The 19,246-nt window shown below is 39.6% G+C and overlaps 1 pseudogene; it reads right to left on the bottom strand.

The window, feature by feature from the left end:
• Positions 1 to 17,962: 17,962 nt before the first annotated feature.
• LOC129489874 (probable ribosome biogenesis protein RLP24) lies at positions 17,963 to 18,457 on the bottom strand (annotated as a pseudogene).
• Between the last annotated feature and the right edge of the window lie 789 nt (positions 18,458 to 19,246).

Raw genomic sequence — 19,246 nt, 5'->3', positions numbered from 1 at the left:
CATTCCTTGTACCAGGACCCGTCTTGGGTCAAATAAATTTATTGGGCATCTGAGGCAACTCTCCAGACCCAAACCATAGGTAATACAAGATAGAAGTAATCACTCCTGTACCAGGGCCCTCATAGATTAAGTAGAGCAAAAATAGGGGACATTTCTTAATCACCCTAGTACCAGGGCCCTTGTAGATTAAGTAGATTTAGGGTACATTTCTGGTCTCTGAGCTTTTAGTTGAAACAAAATTATTTACCTGTAGACATAGGTGAGTATGATACCGCACATAGGCATACAGTTTGAAACATACATAAGCAATGGAAAAATGTTAGTCTTGAGTTGGTCTGGGGAATTATCTTTGACCTTCTCCCTGTACTTGTTTACAGAAATAAACTCTCTTCTTTCCCAGTTTGTCTGCATCTTGTTATTGGGCCACAAGAACACACAGCCAGACCCAGTTTGGTCCAGGAACAACATTTGGCAAGCTAGCCAAGAGTCACTGAAATGGTGCTGCACTCAGTGGCCCGTGATTGTGGCGAGATGGTCATTTGGAGACTCCCAGAAGCTGCTGGATAAGATTGTCCTGGGGACTCTCCCAGGGGCTATCCCATGTGCAAAAACCACATCCTCTCACCACTGGGGAAGAATGGTGATCAGGCAGGAGTGGATGCACTCAAAGGGTGAGTAAAACCGGATCATATGCAGGAAGCCTGCTATTTTCTTACCTGGGCTTATTAAGCCGTTTGGTCCGATACCATCAGGAAAATAGTAGGGCTCATTTGTATACTCAGTTGCTATTTGGTTAGGACTAAACCTGAAGCTGATTTCAGATCTGTTTTACCCAAGTACGCTTCCTTTTGTGTTTGTCTGAAACTGTCTCCATGTTCTCGTCTGTGGTTTTGTCAGACTTAAAATGGAAAGTGCTGCTTTCCTTCCCTCAGGGAGCCCTCTGGGAAAAATGCTGTCAGATTGGAAATAGTACGAGGTTCCCCCCATGACTAAGAGGAAAATGGTTTACTATTGTAATATGGTTTGGCCAGTGTATGCTTTAGGATCCAAAAAATGGTGGCCAATTTTGGGGTCTTTAAGCTATTATATCTTTCAGTTACAGCTGTTTTGTCAATGTTTGGGGAAATGGGAGGAAGGGTTTAAAAATTCCCCTACATTCAGGCACTTATGTTGCTACATAACCAAGAGGTTAAAGGGAGTAAGTTAATGTTGCATTACCCAGACAAAGTGTGACCTGACCCTGAGGTGGAGGAAGAAAGAAAAAGAGCTAGAGAGTCAGCAATTGCTGTACATGCCTAATCCAGTAGAAGCTAGTGCCCCACCACCTAGTCAAGAGAGTGAAGAGTCACCACCCACAAAGTTCAAAGAGGCTACAAACATAGTCTCTCCCTCCTGAACTAGGCAAGGCACTAATTTTGGCTGAGGAGCTACCAAGCCTGGGGCAGGACAATTTCCCTTCTGACAATATCCCACGGGAGTTAATCAGCAAGAGCCTCTGGCTGGATATTACGGAGCATGAAGCCCTTTTTCCACATCTGATTTACTGAATTGGAAAAGTTCCAGTCCTTCCTGCAGGGAAGATCCCCAGAAGATAACTGAACTGTTTACCACTATTTTTGCCACCCATTGCCCTACCTGGGCTGATGTGCAAGCCCTCCTAAATATTACGCTTACTGCAGATGAGAGAAGGCTAGTATTAGCCAAGGAGAAAACATGGCACTTTCATGACTAAAGCCCTGATGATACCCTAGACCCTGATGAGCTGATTCCATGCAGTGACCCAAATTTGGACCCAAATGAGGCCAGTGTAGCTGGAGATGATTGTCTGTAGCATTAAAAATGGTGTATTCTAAAGGACATTAGGTCGGGGTGCCGAGACCTAGAAGTCTGAACAAAGTGCAGGAACTTCAGCAGAAACCTAATGAGGACCCCTCAGAATTTATGGAACAGATCTGTCAAATGTATAGAAAGTATACAGACTTAGATCCACAGGACCCCAAAAATGTCAGAATGGTAAACATGACTTTTATAGGGCAAAGTGCCCCCAGACATCAGAAGTTCCAAATGTGGAAGGGGCTATCGGAATGAATGCTTCTCAGTTAATTGACATTGCATTCAATGTCTATAATAGCAGAAATCCAAGGAAACTAAGGCTCTATGGCAGGCAGCAATGCTTAGAGCCACTGTGGTAGGAAACCCAAAGAAAAAGGGACCCCTGAGGCAGAAGGAAAATATAGGAAAGGATCAATGCACTTACTGTCAGGAGACAGGGCATTGAAAGAAAGACTGCCCCAAGTTGATTAAGAAGGAGCCCAGGTCACTTATGGCTGTTAAGCCTGAAAACAAATCCAAGGAGGACTGAGGGGCCCAAGACTCCCGATGGCTCCAACCCTGTCTGACATTAAGATTTTCCCTTAGGAGCCTTGGGTAAATTTGACAGTGGGGAAATGAAAATTGGACTTCTAAATCCATATGGGTGCTGCTTACTCGTCAATTAATATCCCAATTACTGAACCTTTTTTGAGACTGAGTTGCTCTATCACCCAGACTGGAGTGCAGTGGCATGATCTCAGCTCACTGCAACCTCTGCCTCCTGGGTTCAAGCAATTCTGCCTCAGCCTCCCAAGTAGATGGGATTACAGGCATGCCTCACCATGCCCAACTAATTTTTGTATTTTTAGTAGAGACAGGGTTTCACCATGTTGGCCAGTCTGGTCTCGAACTCCTGACCTCAAGTGATCTGCCCATCTTGGCCTCCCAAAGTGCTCGGATTACAGGCATGAGCTGCCACACCCAGCCTTACTGAACTTTTTGACACCTCTGTCAATATAGTTGGGGTGAGCAGAAAGCTAAATCAGAATAGTTCTTTCACCCTCTACCCTGGAAGGTGGGCAATGACTTAATAACTCATTGGTTTCTTTTTTCCTTTTGTTTTTTGAGACAGAGTCTTGCTCTGTCACCCAGGCTGAAGTGCAGTGGTGCGATCTTGGCTCACTGCATCCTCCAACTCCCAGGTTCAAGCAATTCTCTGCCTCAGCCTCCCGAGTAGCTGGGATCACAGGTGCCTGCCACCGCGCCCAGCTAATTTTTTTGTATTTTTAGTAGAGGCGGGGTTTCACCATCTTGGCCAGGCTGGTCTTGAACTCCTGACCTCGTGATCCACCTGCCTCGGCCTCCCAAAGTGCTGGGGTTACTGGTGTGAGCCAAGGTGCCGGGCCTCATCAGTTTCCTTATGTGCTGGACTGCTCGATCTCTCTGCTTGGTAGAGACCTCTTATGTAAGTTACAGGCATGAGTTGTCTTTGACCCAGAGATGAGCCAGATGTGCCTTCAGGTACCCTCAGAACACAGATTGTGGCGACAGACCCTCCTGATGAAATCAGAGACTTCACACCTTAAGGTAGAGATGATTCCACAGAAAGTCCTCAACAAGGTAAAGCCGGAAGTATGGGCATCCAACCAACCAAGGCGGACAATTAATGTGAATCCAGTAGAAATCAAGCTGAAGGAAGGGACCCATCCTGTTTGAAAGGAACAGTATGCCTTAAAGAAAGAGGCCCTAGAAGGCATCCAGCTGGTACATTCTGATTCTTGTGGCATGTCTTAATAAGACTTTGTCAGTCTCCATAGAACATGCCCATTCTGCCAGTAAAGAAATCTCATCCATGCAAGTACAAATTCATGCAAGATATAAGGGTGATCAGTGATACTGTAGAAGACACCCACCCCACTGGGGCCAATCAATACACTATTTTTATCTTCCTGTCCAGAGACCATGAGTGGTTTAGCGTATTAGATTTGAAGGATGCTTTCTTTTGCATACCAGTGGATGCAGAAAGCCAATTACTGTTTGAGTGGACAGACCCTGAAACAGCCACACAATTTCAGTATTGTTGGACAGTGCTTTTCCTCAAGGGTTTAAAAATTCCCCAACTGTATTTGGGGAAGCACTGGCTCAGAACTTAAGAGACTTACGATTGGAAAATGGGGTACTGCTATGGTATGCGGATGATTTGCTAATCTCCAGCTCCTTGAAGCAAGAATGTCAGGATAACACTGTAAAAACTCTAAACCATTTGGTATATGTACAACATGTGTTCTTGATCCATTCAGCATTCAACAACATTTAGATTGTTTTTATACCTTGGCAATTTGGAATAATGCTGCAAGTAACATGGGGATCCAAATACTCAAGATACTAATTTTATTTCTACATATTATATATATACACAGAAGTGGGACTGATGTATTGTATGGTAGTTCTGTGGGGTTTTTTTCTAAATAATCTCCACCTGATTTTTATAATGACTACCAATTCTGTACTCATTAACAGAGTACAGAATTTTTTTCAAGCCCTTTTCAAAACGTTATATATTTTTCTTTTTTTTTGTATAAACTCTGGGAGCACAAGTGTAATTTTATTACATGAATAGATTGCAGTGGTGAAATTAGCGCTTTTAGGATATTCATTACCTGAGTAACATACATGTCTCATTTTTTTAATATTAGCCATCTTAACAAGGGTGAAGTGATAGCTCATCATGATTTTAATTTGCATTTGCCTGATGATTGGTCATGTTGAGCAGCTTTTCATATATCTGTTGGCCATTTGTATGTCTTTACTAAAAAAAATTATTTCTTTACCTATTTTTATTTTTTTATTTTTTGAGACAAAGTCTCACTCTGTTGCCCAGGCTGGAGTGCAGTGGCATAATCTTGGCTCACTGCAACCTCTGTCTCCCGGGTTCAAGTGATTCTCTTGCCTCAGACTCCTGAGTAGCTGAGATTACAGGCATGCACCAGCACATCTGAATAATTTTTGTATTTTTAGTAGAGACAGGGTTTTGCCATATGGGCCAGGCTGGTCGCAAACTCCTGACCTCAAGTGATCTGCCCACCTAGGCCTCCCAAAGTGCTGGGATTACAGGCATGAGCAATGGCGTGATCTCAGCTCAACTGCAACTGCTGCCTCCTGGGTTCAAGTGATTCTCCTGCCTCAGCCTCCTGAGTAGCCGGGGTTACAGGCATGTGCCACCAAGCCTGGCTAATTTTTGTATTTTTAGTAGAGATGGGGTTTCACCATATTGGTCAGGCTGGTCTCAAACTCCTGATCTCGTGATCTGCCTGCTTTGGCCTCCCAAAGTGCTAGGATTACATGTGTGAGCCACCGTGCCCGGCCTCCTTTACCTACTTTTAAATCGGGTTATTATTATTATATTTATTATTGTTGTTTTCACCTTTGATTTGTATGAGTTATTTATATATTTTGGATATTAACCACTTAACAGATACATGGTTTGCAATTATTATCTCCCATTTTGTGATTTTTCTTGTTGTATTCTGTTTAGAAGCTTTTAAGTTTGATGTAGTCCAAGTTGTTTATATTTGCTCTTGTTTTTGTACTTTTGGTACCATTTCCCAAAAAATTACCGTCAAGACCAATATAGAGGAGGTTTACCATATGTATTCTTTTTGAATTTTAAAAGATTCATGTGTTTTATTTGTCTTTATTTTATGTTGAGTTAATTTTTGGGTATAATTTAAGAAAAATGGTCTAATGTTATGCTTTTGCTTGCAGATATCCATTTATTTAGCACCAAATATTGAAGAGACTATACTTTCTGCATTGTGCATTCTTAGTACCCTTATTGAAGATTAACTGACCTAATATAAATAGGTTTTTTTCTGGGCCCTCTACCATGTTCCATAGGTTATTTTGTCCACTTTTATGTGCACGTCATCACGTTTTTATTACTGTAGTCTTGAAATATAGTTTGAAATCAAAACTATAATGCCCTCAACTGTTTTCTTCTTTCTTAAGATTGCTTTAGCTATTCAAAGTCTGTTAGAGTTTCATATAAATTTTAAGCTTGTATTTTCTATCACTGTGAAATAGGTCACTAGAATTTTGATAGGAAATTCATTGAATCTATGGATTGCTTTGGATCACATGAAAACTTTAACAGTATTTATTCTTCCAATCTATAAATATGGCACACTTTTACATTTGTGTGTTCTCCAATTTTTATTAATATCTTTTATTTTTCATCATAAAGGTCTTTTACCTGGTTTAATTTTAAGAAATTTATTATTTTGATGCTTTGTTAATTTATTTGATTTTTTTTTTGGAGATGGAGTCTCGCTCTGTCACCCAGGCTGGAGTGCAGTGGTGTGATCTCGGCTCACTGCAACCTCTGCCTCCCAGGTTCAAGCAATTCTTCTGCCTCAGCCTCCCGAGTAGCTGGGACTACAGGTGCATGCTACCACGTCTGGCTAATTTTTTTGTGTTTTAGTAGGGATGGGGTTTTAGTAGGGATGGCTGGTCTCGAACTCCTGAGCTCAGGCAGTCTGCCCACTTTGACATCCCAACGTGCTAGGATTACAGGCATGAGCCACGGCACTCAGCCTCGATACTATTTTAAATGAGATTAGTTTTTTCTTTTTTATTGGATAGTTTGTTGTTAGTGTATGAAAACACAATTGATATTTGTATGCCAATTTTATATTCTGCTAATTTACTGCATGCATTTATTATGTTAAACAGCTTTTTGGTGTACTATTTATTGTGGTTTTTTTTCTTTTTTTTGAGATGGAGTTTCGCTCTTGTTGCCCAGGCGGGTGTGCAATGGCGTGATCATGGCTCCCGGCAACCTCTGCCTTTGGGGTTCAAGCGATTCTTCTACCTCAGCCTCCCAAGTGGCTGGGATTACAGGCATGCACTACTGTGACCAGCTAATTTTGTATTTTTAGTAGAGACGGGGTTTCTCCATATTGGTCAGGCTGGTCTCGAACTCCCAACCCTAGGTGATCCACCCGCCTCGGCCTCCCAAAGTGCTGGGATTATAGGCGTGAGCCTCTGCGCCAGCTATTTATTGTTTTCTATATATAAGAGTATGTCATCTACAAACAGCGACATTTCTCTTTTTTCTTTTTATGTCAGATGGCTTTTTTCATTTTCTTGCCAAATTGTTATACTTAGGATTTTCAGTAATATGTTGAAATAGAAGTATTTGAATTAGACATAATGTAGTCTTCTTGTAAATCCTTTCTTATTTTGAGCAGACTTTGCTTTCAGAACTTTGTTTTGTAGGGCAGATACCAGGGCAGGGTTCTGCAGTTGGGTTCACATAAGGTAGGCCTGTTACAAGGTGTGTAGATGAGTGTGGCTCCTTCTGAGTACCTGGGAGGGTTTCCTCAGGTCTCTGTGCAGGTTCCCAAGTAGGCAGGACTGTCCATGAACTGTGGCTAAGATGGCTAAAACTGAGTCACAGACCTGCTTCAGAGGTCACAGTAAAGACTAAAGGCCAAGTTCTGTAGGCCTGCCTCCATGACCATGACTGAGTGTCCTGAGGTCTCTGGGAAGGACTGCTTCTAGACCGTGGCTAGAAGGCATCAGAGATGATTACAGCGTCACTTCAGAATATTCAATGTGACTGAGTTGAGTGAGTCATTTTCTGGTCTGTAACCAAGATCAGGAGCCCTCAAGTTTGCCACCTGAATGAGGGCCTGCCTTCCCAATACAGCCCTCCTCAGTCTTGGGCTTTTTCAGGGCAAGACAATACTCTTCCTGGATCCCAAAACTCTCATAAAGGCACTTTTGTCCATGGATGGCAGCAAAATTATTGTTGCTCTGGCAGGATAAACAAGAGTGACCCCCCTATTTCCACATTCCTGCTGATGTCACTCTCCCAATATGGTTTCACTTTCTATTTTTCTCTCTTTCAAATTTGTCTGTAATTTTAGATTCAAAGGTTCAGAACAATATACTGTAATTCACATTTTATGTAAGAAGTTAATTAGATACTAGGCACTCCTTATTTATTAAAATGTTCATTTGTAAGTTTTATAGTGGCCAAAAATACATCAAGATTTTCATTTTCTCAACCTATATCGAAATTATTTTTATTTTTTATTTTTTTTGAGACGGAGTCTTTCTCTGTCCCCCAGGCTGGAGTGCAGTGGCGCGATCTTGGCTCACTGCAAGCTCTGCCTCCTGGGTTCACGCCATTCTCCTGCCTCAGCCTCCCGAGTAGCTCGGATTACAGGCGCCTGCCACCACGCCCGGCTAATTTTTTGTATTTTTAGTAGAGACGGGGTTTCAGCGTGTTAGCCAGGATGGTCTCAATCTCTTGACCTTGTGATCCGCCCGCCTCGGCCTCCCGAAGTGCTGGGATTACAGGCTTGAGCCACTGCGCCCGGCCTATATCGAAATTATTATATAATTTATTCCAAAATTTTTATTTTATATATCAGTGACTCATGTTTTCAACATACACGTTTTTACTTTATTTAGAAGTCTAAGGCTTTTTTTTTTTTTTTTTTTTTTGCTTCTAAAGACTGGATTGCAGACTTTTAATTTTGTGTAAAAATAGCATCAGTATATTGATAGTAACAAATTATCTTTACTGTCTTTAAATGCTTATTAAAATTTTCTTATTAGAGCATTTTCTTAATGACTGTAGTGCATTTTCTGTAAAATTTTACTGCCAAAGCAGGATTTAGACTATGATATAGCTGTTAAGTGCTGTTGTCATTTCCTGTGCTCAAAATAAAGTTGTTTCTTGACTGGGCATGGTGGCTCATGCCTGTATTCCCAGCACTTTGGGAGGCCGAGGCAGGTGGATCACCTGAGGTCAGGAATTCAAGACCAGCCTGGCCAACTTGGTGAAACCCCATCTCTACTAAAAATACAAAAATTAGCTGGGCATGGTGGTGGGCAGCTGTAATCCCAGCTATGTGGGAGGCTAAGGCAGGAAAATCGCTTGAACCTGGGAGGCAGAGGTTGCAGTGAGCTGAGATTGTGCCATGGCACTCCAGCCTGGGCGACAGAGCGAGACTCCATCTCAAAAAAAGATAAATAGGCTGGGTGCGGTGGCTTACGCTTGTTATCCCAGCACTTTGGGAGGCCGAGGTGGGCAGATCACGAGGTCAGGAGATCGAGACCATCCTGGCTAACACGGTGAAACCCCGTCTCTACTAAAAATACAAAAAATTAGCCGGGCATGGTGGCAGACGCCTGTAGTCCCAGCTACTCTGCAGGCTGAGGCAGGAGAATGGCATGAACCCAGGAGGCGGAGCTTTCAGTGAGCCGAGATTGCACCACTGCATTCCAGCCTGGGCAACAGAGCAAGACTCTGTCTCAAAAAAAAAAAAAAAAAGATAAATAAAATAAAATAAAGTTGTTTCTTAACTATACCTGTCTGCTATTCTCCTGTAGCAACCAGGGATGATTGGTCTCACACATGTTAAAATAAATAAATAAATCAAGAATAAAAAGGACCAGGAGCAGTGGCTGTCATGCCTGTAATCCCAGCAAATTGGGAGGCTGAGACAGGTGGATCACTTGAGGTCAGGAGTTTGAGATCAGCCTAGTCAACATGGTAAAAGCACATCTCTACTAAAAATACAAAAATTAGCCAGGCGTGGTGGCATGCGCCTGTAATCCCAGCTACCCGGGAGGCTGAGGCAGGAGTATGGCTTGAAACCAGGAGGCGGCAGTTGCAGTGAGCGGAGATCCTGCCCCTGCACTCCAGCCTCAGTGACAGAGTAAGACTCTGTCTCACAAAAAAAGTATAAAAAAGAAAAAAAAATTACTGCCATACGGTAGACACCAATTATTGCAAATGTGTCCACTCCAGAAGTGCACAAGCACATTTGAACACTGTAGTTATCTAGCAAAATTATTTCTTAATAGTACATCAATGTAGCCTACAGAATTTTATGGGTATAGGTTTCTCTTGTTTTTGTTGTACAATTCATATTACTGAGTTTCTCTTTTAGGGTAGATTCCTTGACATCAGTTTATTGTGTTTTTGGTTTTACTTATGCATTATAGCTTTGGATGACAATTTGCAACTCTATATATGCACTTTAAGTCAATGTGGAGCTTAATTAGAAAATGAATCAGCTAGATGGCTGTCATTCTTAAATTACACATATGAATGTGCATGTTGTCTATAAATATGACCCCAACTTTGTTCATAGCTTATCTTACATATTTTTTCTTGGCTGATCTTTTATGTTTTTTTTATCTTGTCCAGGTGAGTAGTCAGGAAAATAATCTTAGTTTTACTGTGTGTTTGTTAATGAATCTGTATTTTCTCTATGTGAAACACTTGTGATTTGAAGGTAATTTTTGGATAGCTTTATAACTCTGATTTTTTTAGTTATCCTTTAAGAAAAATATTGTGGTAAAGAACATAACATCAAATTTACCATCTTAAATTTTTTTTTTTGAAACGGAGTCTTGCTCTGTCGCCCAGGCTGGAGTGCAGTGGCACAATCTTGGCTCACTGCAACCTCCGCCTCACGGGTTCAAGCAATTCTCCTGCCTCAGCCTCCTCAGTAGCTGAGATTACAGCGTGCACCACCATGCCCAGCTAATTTTTTTGTATTTTTAGTAGAGACAGGGTTTTACCATGTTGGCCAGGCTGGTCTCGAACTACCCACCTCAGGCGATCCAACCACCTTGGCCTCAATCTTTTTAAGTGTATGTTTCAGTTGTGTTATATATAGTTACATTTTTATGCAAAAGACCTCTAGAATGTTTACATCTTGCAACACTAAAACTCAATACCCCTTGTATAACAACTGCCTATTTCACCTTCTCTCTACCCCTTGACTAATGCCATTCTACTTTATGTTTCTATTTGACTACTTAAGATATTTCATAAAAATGAAATCATACGCTATCTGTCACTTCGTTACTGGCTTATTTCAGTTAACATTCTCAGGATTTATTCTTAGAGAATGTGACCAAATTTCCTTTTTAAAGGCTGAATAACACTATTGTGTGTATATGTGTGTTTATACATATGTTGTGTGTATATATATATATATATACCCACTATAGTGCACATATATGTGTGTATATATATTTGGCATATATATATATGTATATATATACACCACGTTTTTTTAATTGCTCATTAGGGACATCTGGGTTGCTTCTACCTTTTGGATTTTGTAAACATTGCTATAATAAACAAATATTGTGTGTGTGCAGATATCTCTTCCAGGTTATGTGTCTTATATTTTGTATGCATACTTAGATGTGGAATTGCTGGATACTATGACAATTCCATTTTTAATTTTTTGAAAAACTTCCATATTGTTTTTTATACTGGCAGAGTCATATTTCCCCAGCAGCAGTTTACAAATGTTCTCTCTCACTTCTCCACATTCTTGACAGATTTTTTTTGTAATCATTATTCTAATTGGTGTGAGATAATTTCTCATTGTATTCTGCTTTGCATTTTTGTAAATCATCCTTTCAAATGCTTATTGGCCATTTGTATATTTTTCGAGAAATGTCATTTCAATTTTGTTCTCATTTTTAATTTTGTTCTTCACTTTTTTGTTGTTGAGTTTTAGGAACTGTTTATATGTTCTTGAGACTAACACCAATCAAATATGTGATTTGCAAATGTTTTTACCTTTTTCTACTTCACCATTTCCTTTGATGTGTAGAAATTTGGAATTTGATATACTCCCGTTTTTCCATTCTTTGTTATTTATACATTTAATTCCATACATAAGAAAGTGCCAAGACTGATGTCATTATATTTTCTCCTATACTTTTTCTAAGAATTTCATTAGTTATGTTTTTTATGTTTAGTTAATCCCTTTAAAAGATTGTTTCGTATCTGGAGAAAGGAAAGGATCCAACTTTGTGGTGTTTTTAATGAAGATACTCAGTTTTCAACATTATTTGTTAAAGATATTCTTCTTTCCCCATTGGATGATCATGGCTATATTGTGGAAGTTCATTTAATCATATGCAAAAGGGTTTGCCTCTGGGCTTTCTGTTTTGTTCCCTTATATAATTATCTGTCTTTATGTCAGTACTACATCGTTTTTATATCTGTAGCTTTGTTATATGTTTTGAAATCAGGAAGTGTAATGCCTCTTTGTTCTTGTTTTTTGGGAACAAAAACAAATGCCTAGTCATTGTCCCTAAAAGAAATTTTAGGATTCTGAAAATATTTCTGCAAAAAAGTACCATTGGGGTTTTGATAGATATAAAGTTGAAGTTGTAGATAACTCTTGATAGTATTAAAATCTTAAAAATATTAAATTTTTTTACCCTTGAACAAAAATATAGTCAAGCGTGTGTTTAAATAATTCCAAGTAGCCAGGCGCGGCGGCTCACGCTTGTAATCCCAGCACTTTGGGAGGCCGAGGCGGGCGGATCACGAGGTCAGGAGATCGAGACCACGGTGAAACCCCGTCTCTACTAAAAATACAAAAAAATTAGCCGGGCGTGGTGGCGGGCACCTGTAGTCCCAGCTACTCGGAGAGGCTGAGGCAGGAGAATGGCGTGAACCCGGGAGGCGGAGCTTGCAGTGAGCCGAGATTGCGCCACTGCACTCCAGCCTGGGCGACAGAGCGAGACTCCGTCTCAAAAAAAAAAAAGAATTCCAAGTAATTTTGGATTTGCCACTTTTTCTTCTTTTAATGTCTAGTTTCATTTTATTTTGGTCGGAGGAGATATATTTCATGATTTCAATCTTTTACAATTTTGTATGTCTTGTTATGTATCCTAACAGAATTTGCCATGTGCAATTGAGAATATTATGTATTCTGCCAGTTTTGACTGAAGAGTTTTGTACATGTTTATTGGGTCTATTTGCCTATAATGTTCAAGTTTTCTGGTTTTTTTATTGACCTTATATTTGATTTTTCTATTCATTATTGAAAGTGGGGTCTGGTCTAGAAGTGCACAATTATTGTGTTGCTATGTATTTCTTGCTTCATTTCTGTCAATATTTGGTGTAATATACACACAAAAATATGTAAATTTATATAACTGTTACAGATTCCTGGTAAATAGAATTTTTTTTATTTTTTAATTTTGTGGGTACATAGTAAGTGTATATATTTATGTGTTTCTTGAGTTTTTTTTTTTTTTAGGACTGGAAGGAATTTTATTAATTTTTTTTGGCACAAAAAACAATAAACATTTTCTAAAAATACATACAAACAAAAAGATGCATATCAAACATATTAGGAAGGTTGCACATGGGAAGACAGGGAATAGAAATGGGGGGTGGGAATTAAAGAAAATAAATGAGAGAGGGACTTTGTATGGATCAATGATAATAACTCAATCCTCTATTTGACAAAGAAGAAGGAGAAGGAAGAGGAAGAAAAAGAAAGTGGGATAAAGAATCAGAAAGGGAGGAAAATAGAAAAAATTAGAGTATGACTCCAGGGTAGACCTGTTTTGTTGTTGCTGGGTTGGTTGGTTGGTTTGTCTGTTGTATTTTTCATATGTTTCGCCATGTTGGCCAGGCTGGTCTCAAACTCCTAGCCTCAAGTGATCAACTCGCCTCGGCCTCCCGGAGTGCTGGGACTAGAGGTTTTTTTTTTTTTTTACAGGCCTAAAGTGTTTAATAATGACACCAGGGTAAATGAGTTATACATCACCTCCAGCATGTACCATTTTTTTGTATCATGAATATTCCAATTATGCTTTTTTAGTTATTTTGAAATGTACAATAAGTTATTACTGACTGTAGTCACACTGTTGTGCTATCAAATACTAGATCTTATTCATTCTAATTACAATTTTGTACTCATTAATCATCCCTCCTCACTACCCTTCTCTGCCTCTGATAACTATAATCTACTCTTTATCTTCATGAGTTCAGTTGTTTTAATTCTTAGATCCCACAAATAAGTAAGAACATGCAGTTTTTGTCTTCCTGTACCTGGCTTATTTTACTTAGTATAACATCCTCCAATTCCATCCACTTTGTTGCAAATGACAGAATCTCATTTTTTATGGCTAAGTTGTACTTATTGTGTGTACACAATAATATTGTGTGTGTGTATGTAGTACATTTTCTTTATTCATTTCTCTGTTGATGCATACTTAAGTGGATCCCAAAACTTTGCTATTGGGAACAGTGCTGCAATAAACATGGGAGGCCAGATATCTATTCAATATACTAATTATTTTTATTTTTTAGTATGTATACCTAGAAGTGTGAATGCTGGATCATACGGTAGTCCTATTTTTAGTTCTTTAAGGAACCTCCATACTGTACTTCATAGTCACTGTACTAATTTATATTCCCAGAAACAGTGTATGAGAGTTCACTTTTCTTCACACTTTCAGCAAAATGTATTATTGCCTGTCTTTTGGGGAAAAGTCATTTTAGCTGGAGTGAGATGATATCTCATTGTAGTTTTGATTTGCATTTCCCTGACAATCAGTGATACTGAGCACCTTTTTATATACCTGTTTGTCATTTGTATGTCTTCTTTTGAAAAACAATTATTTTATCCAATCTTAATGGAATTAATGCATTTTTATAGCATTTTTAAGTACCTTATATATTCCTGTTATTAGTCTCTAGTCATATAGATACTATGCAAATAGTTTTCCCATACTGTGGGTGGTCTCTTCACTTTGTTGATTGTTTTCTTTGCAGTGCAGAAGCTTTTTAACTTGCTGTAATCCTGTTTGTTACTTTTTTTTTTTTTTTGAGACAGAGTTTTGCTCTTGTTGCCCAGACTGAAGTGCAATGGTGCAATCTCGGCTCACCACAACCTCTGCCTCCCGGGTTCAAGTGATTCTCCTTCCTCAGCCTCCCAGGTAGCTGGGATTACAGGCGTGTGCCACCATGCCCAGCTAATTTTTTTATTTTTAGTAGAGATGGGGTTTTACCGTGTTGGCCAGGCTGGTCTTGAACTCCTGACCTCAGGTGATCCGCCCACCTCAGCCTCCCAAAGTACTAGGATTAAAGGCATGAAACAGCACGCCCAGCTCTGTTTGTTCATTTTTGCTTGGTTGCCTGTACTTGTGAGGTACTACTCAAGAAATTTTTGCTCAGTCCAGTGTCCTGGAGAGGTTCCCCAGTTTTTTGGGATTTTTTAGTAGCTTTATAGTTTCAGGTCTTAGATGTAAGTCTTTAGCCCATTTTGCTTTTATTTTTGTATATGCTAAGAAATAGAGATCTAGTTTTATTTTTCTGCATATGGATATTTAGTTTCCTCAGCATCATTTATTGACAAGACTGTCCCTTTGCCAATGTATGTTCTTGGCACCTTTGTTGAAAATAGGTTCACTGTAGATATACAAATTTTTTTCTGAGTTCTCTATTCTGTTCTATTGGTCTATGTGTCTGATTTTATACCGGAACCATGCTGTTTGGGTTACTATAGTTCTGTAGTATAATTTGAAGTCAGGTAATGTAATTTCTGATTTTGTCCTTTTGCTCATGATGGCTTTAGCTGTTCTGGGTCTATTGTTGTTCAATATAAATTTTAGAATCTTTTTTACTATTTCTGTGGAAAATGTCATGGTATTTTGATATGAATTGCATCAAATCTCTAGATTACTGTGGGTAATAGGAACATTTTAACAGTATTGCTTCTTCCAGTCCATAAAAATAGAATATCTTTCCATCTTCTGTTTTATAGTTTTCATTATAGAAATCTTCTTGTTTCTTTGGTTTAGTTTATTCTTGGGCATTTCTTTCTATTTGTTGCTATTGTAAATGGGATGACATGCTTGATTTCTTTTTCAGATTGTTCACTGTTGGCATTTAGAAATGCTACTAATTTTTTTTGAGATGGAGTTTTTTTTATTATTATTATTGTTATTTTGAGATGGAGTCTTGCTCTGTCACCCAGGCTGGAGTGCAGTGGTGCAATCTCAGCTCACTGCAGCCTCTGCCTCTTGGGTTCAAGCAGTTCTTCTTCCTCAGCCTCCCAAGTAGCTGAGATTATAGGCGTCTGCCACCACACCCAGCTAGTTTTTGAATTTTTCGTAGAGATGGGGTTTTGCCATATTGGCGAGGCTGGTCTCGAACTCCGGCCTCAAGTGATCCTCCCCCTTTGGCCTCCCAAAGTGCTGGGATTACAGACTTGAGTCACCGTGCCTAGCCACAATGCTACTACATTTTGTATGTTGATTTTGTGTGCTGCAGTTTTACTAAATTTTTTTATTAGTTCTAATAGTTTATTTTGATGGAGACTAGGTTTTCCAAATATAATTTATATCATCTGCATGCAATATTACTTTGACTTCTTTCTTCCTTACTTGAATGCCCTTTAGTTCTTTCTCTTGTCTGATTGCTGTAGCTACAACTTCCCTGACTATGTTGAATTAGAGCAGTAAAAGTAAGCATCTTTCTTTTGTTCCAAATCTTAGAGGAAAGACTTTCAGTTTCTCCCCATTTAATATAATTGAGACGTGGTTCTATCATATATGGCTTTTGTCATGGTGAAGTATGTTCTTTCTATACCCAGTGCTTTTAGGGTTTTCTTATGAACCAATGTTAAATTTTATCACGTGTATTTTAAGCATTACTTAAAATATTCATAAGGATTTGTCTTTGGTTATGTTCATATAATGTATCACATTGATTGATTTGTGTATGTTGAACCATCTTTCTATCCCTCGAATAAATTCCAATTGGTCATGATGAATGATCTTTTTATTTATTTATTTTTATTTTTTACTTTAAAAATGGTTTTCTTTTATGTGCAAATAATGAACAGATGTTGTACCCATAAATTCTACTTCACAAAAACAGGAGTTTTTTTTAAAAAGAAAACCACATAATAACTTTTAGAAGGCACTGGGATTCCTCTGCTTCTAGATCATTGCTAGGCTAGAAAAATAAAGTTTGTTCTACCAGGAATCACAAGTTAGAACTTAGTATCCTCCAAAGTGGAAAGTCTAGGGTGTAGTGCCATTTATTCAGTTCTCATCTCCAACTTCCACAACTACCTATCAGAACGGTTAAATCAGGTCAAAACAGTTCAGCATAATTAGGCTTCATCAAACAATGCCATTATGCTTTTCTAAGATGCAAATAAACTAAAACAGGATATACTAAAATCAAAATAATATTTGACACTGTCATACAAATTGTTAGTTCCTTGTATCCACCCCCCACTTTTTTTTTTTTTTTTTTGAGACAGTCTCACTCTGTCACCCAGGCTGGAGTGCAATGGGGTGATCTCGGCTAACTGCGACATCCGCCTCCCGGGTTCAAGCGATTCTCCTGCCTCAGCCTCCAGAGTAGCTGGGATTACAGGTGCCCACCACTGCGCCTGGCTAATTTTTTGTATTTTTAGTAGAGACGGAGTTTTACCATGTTGGCCAGGCTGATTTCGAACTCCTGCTCAGGTGATCTGCCCGCCTCTGTCTCCCAAAGTGCTGGGATTACAGGAGTGAGCCACAGTGCCCAGCCATATCCCCCCTTTTATAACATTAATAAAGGGAATATTTTACTGCAAGGAATATTTTATTTTATACATCACTAGCCATGAATTTTTGCCATTAGTTATTACACAAATGCCGCCTAGTGCCACTGTCCAAATGGCAGAACCATTTTACTTCCACAATTCACTTCTATAGTTGTAAGTAGAATTTTCATGGTTTACATAAGTACATCTATCAGTGAAGTTTTTTTTTTTTTTGAGACGGAGTCTTGCTCTTTCCCCCAGGCTGGAGTGCAGTGGCGCGATCTCGGCTCACTGCAAGCTCCGCCTCCCAGGTTCACGCCATTCTCCTGCCTCAGCTTCCCGAGTAGCTGGGACTACAGGCGCCCGCCAACATGCCCGGCTAATTTTTTGTATTTTTAGTAGAGACGGGGTTTCACCGTGTTAGCCAGGATGGTCTCGATCTCCTGACCTCATGATCCGCCCGCCTCGGCCTCCCAAAGTGCTGGGATTACAGGCTTGAGCCACCGCGCCTGGCCCTATCAGTGAAGATTTAACACTGGAATGCAATCTAACATCCGTCATATCTGATGTTTTGTAGATAGCAATGTAGGAAAGATATTTTAATCACTTTTCATTTAAGTGAACTTATGTAAAAAATAAACCAATTTAAGTGACCTTATGTAAGTGACCTTATGTAAAAAATAAACCATTTAAGTGACTTTATGTAAAAAATAAACCAATATCCATTTTCAAATGTATATAAATGGTTACAGAGATTTTTAAGAAGCATCTTCCATGTCCACATCCTCTTGTAACTGCTGTACCATCTTCTCTTCCAGCTGCTTCCCTTTGCCTGCAAGGCTCGGATAAGATGGATGTGTTGCTGGACTTCTTTGATATCCTGAACTTTCTGTAGCTCTTTCTTTTTCTTCAATCTGTTCATTATAAATTTAGCTTGGTGTTTCTGTTTGATCATCTCTTCAACTCACTTTATTGCATCAATAGTTTTATTCCATAGCTCTCGCTGGTATTTGATAGGTTCATTTCTACGTTTTTCAAATTCAAATGAACTATCCACTATAAGCTCTTTACCAGCTGCTTTCTGGACGGGATGCTTTGGTCCACCTAACTTTGCGAGGATTGCACTTCTTTTTAAAGTTTTTATGACATTTAGATTTACGAAATCTGAACACCTTGCAGTCATTGCGGATGAACATCATGCCATGGCCAGGGTAGGTGGGCCCCAAACAGAAATAACACATCTTGACATGCATGTTGAACCCGCGGGTCCCTGCCAAGCTTGAGAGGAAGTTGAATGATATTTTTAATGTGTTGTTGAATTTGGTTTTCTAGTATTCTCTTAAGGATTTTTACAATGATATTTATCAGAGATATTGGTCTCAGAGATATAAGGCAGTTTTCCCCGCTCTTGCACAGCCTTTCTCACCTGTCACTAGGTAAGATGTGCCTGCTTCCTTTTCTGCTGTGATTGTTTCATGAGGCCTTCCCGGCCATGTGGAACTATGAGTCAATTAAACCTCCTTTGTTTATAAATTTCCCAGTCTTGGCCGGGCGCGGTGCCTCACACCTGTAATCCTAGCACTTTAGGAGGCTGAGGTGGATGGATTACCCGAAGTCAGAAGTTTGAGTCCAGCCTGGCCGACATGGTGAACTCCCATCTCTACTAAAAATACAAAAATTAGTCAGGCATGGTAGCGGGTGCCTGTAATCCCAGCTACTCAGGAGGCTGAGACAGGAGAATCACTTGAACCTGGGCAGTGGAGTTTGCAGTAAGCCAAGATTACACCATTTCACCCCAGCCTGGGCTAAACAGCGAAACTCGGTCTCAAGAAAAAAAAATTACCCAGTCTCGGGTAGTATGTTTTTTGTTTGTTTGTTTGTTTTGTTTTTGAGATAGGGTCTTGCTCTGTCACCCTGGATGGAGGGCAGTGGCATGATCTTGGCTCACTGCAACCTCTGCCACCCAGGTTCAAGTGATTCTCCTGCCTCAGCCTTCTGAGTAGCTGGGACTACAGGTATATGCCACCATGCCCATCTAATTT

This window comes from Symphalangus syndactylus, chromosome 9 (genome assembly GCF_028878055.3).
Source record: "Symphalangus syndactylus isolate Jambi chromosome 9, NHGRI_mSymSyn1-v2.1_pri, whole genome shotgun sequence".
Lineage (NCBI taxonomy): Eukaryota > Metazoa > Chordata > Mammalia > Primates > Hylobatidae > Symphalangus > Symphalangus syndactylus.
Note: the sequence above shows the minus strand (reverse complement) of the source record. Positions and strands in the feature narration are given on the sequence as shown.